This window comes from Euprymna scolopes, chromosome 34 (genome assembly GCF_053919585.1).
Source record: "Euprymna scolopes isolate OS-2025 chromosome 34, ASM5391958v1, whole genome shotgun sequence".
NCBI lineage: Eukaryota > Metazoa > Mollusca > Cephalopoda > Sepiida > Sepiolidae > Euprymna > Euprymna scolopes.
Genome location: NC_136515.1, coordinates 42249089 through 42251112, shown reverse-complemented (window position 1 = coordinate 42251112; position 2024 = coordinate 42249089).

The window sequence follows — 2024 nt, the reverse complement described above, 5'->3', positions numbered from 1 at the left end:
ACCGCTTGGGTTGCTGTGTAAGGCTTACCGATGAGACATATTTCGTGAGGTGGTGCAGAGGCTACCGTTAGAAAGATAAGTTTACACCCCCTGAACTAGTGTATTATGAATGAAAATTTATTGCTGGATTGCAAGACAGCAAATGTTGGGAGATTTTATGATTAGAATGTTAAATCCATTTCCTTAGTACTGAGTATTTGTGTTTCAACGTTAGAATAGTAGTCGTTTATAACTCTGAGAGGTTGTATTAGAAGTGATAATCTAGTCAGCTGGCAACTAGCGATCATGTTAGTCTAAGACCACTTCTCTCTTTCTCTCTCTCTCGCTCTCTCTCTCCTCTTTTCCATAGTTTTTTACTCTTATGTTTATTCATATATCAATATAAATATCAATATGGGTTTATCACTTAATGAGGAACACCTCCCAGGACTTTAGCCATCTCAGTCCTGAACTATTCGCTGCCATGTTTGACCCAGATGTTGTATTAGATCCTCCGTCCATCCCGTTCTTCCGTTTTCAGTTTGCCTCTCATGTTCACGCGGGGTCACTTCCGTTGTTCCTATTGACCATCTGTTGCCATGTTGTCTGGTTACGTGCGCTGCCTATTTGTGTTTGAATATTTTATTGCAGTATTGATGTAAACAACTCTTGTTCGTCGGCGGATCCAGATGTTTGTCTTTCTTTCTTGTAGAGTGATGTCTAACATTACTCTCTCAACCTTCGTTTGTGCTACTGTCAAGATTTTAATTTGGCGAGTGGTCAGGGCCGATGTTTCACTACCGTAGATTGTAACATGCAGTACATATTCATTGGAGATTTTCCCTTGCTTGACATATTTGCTTTTCTGTTTCTTATGCTAATAGTTACTTTCCTATAAACTGACCCTCCCAATGCTATCCTTTTTCCTTTTCTCAGGGAGTAGATCTCAATCCTTCGTCATTTTCCTTCCAGATGAGATGTAGATTACAACTTCCTTAATGGTATTTCCATAAACAATTATTGGCGACTTGGCAGCGTGCTGGTTTAACATCACATTTGTCTTGCCACGATGGATGTTGAGGTCAACCAGTTTGCTCTTAGAGTGGATGTCGTTTATAATGTCATTTAGTTCCTTATGAGAGTGTGCAATCAGCAAAGATGAGATGTCACAAGTGTTCGCCAACAATGTTGACTCCCCTACCCTCCCACTTAATCCGACTGATTATCGCATCTTGGAGACATGTTGTGAAGAGTTTCTTATTGCTGTCACTATAGAGCTTTAAATTAGAAGTAACCCCACTGTACAGGTATTTCAGCAAGGTAATTATGTAGAGTCAACTCCTTGGTTCACAAGGGCAGTGAACAATGGATCACACCATATATAAAAACCTTTTAGTAATCCACACAGGCAAAGGATAGTGGAATATTGTATTTATTGGCTTGCTCTTGCAGTTGACTGACGGCATAGATATGGTCGATGCTAGAGTAATCTCCTCCTTATCCTGTCTGCTCTCTCGGTTGATGGCAGTTTAGTGTCTATATCATATGTCTTAGCACGACTTGAGAGAATACCTTGTATATCGCTGGCAGAAGTCTGATTAGCAGATAGTTCTTAATATATGCAGTGTCTCCTTTCCTATGAATAGTGTCCACTGATGCATCTCCTCATTTATCTGGAACTTTTCCACTTTAGAGTATTTAAACAGTCTTGTACACATGTCAACAATGGGTCCACAACCGCTCTGCAATACTTCTGCAGTAACACCATGCTCTCCTTCAGGCTTGCCTGACTTCATCTAATAATAGCTGCTCCCACTTCTGATGCGAGGATGGGTGGAGAATGTTAGTCAGATTTGTTCAGTGCACGAAGGGGAGTGTGCCCTGGTTATCTAGTGGTATAGAGGTTAGCATATAACTCTTAGCACATTTAAACAAATCTGTCATGAATGAGAGTGTCATCTTCTTCTTTGAGAAAGGTGATGATGTTTCTACCGAGACGCTACCCTTTTTGATGGACTTAATGTCTTTGTTTACTTCACGGTCTT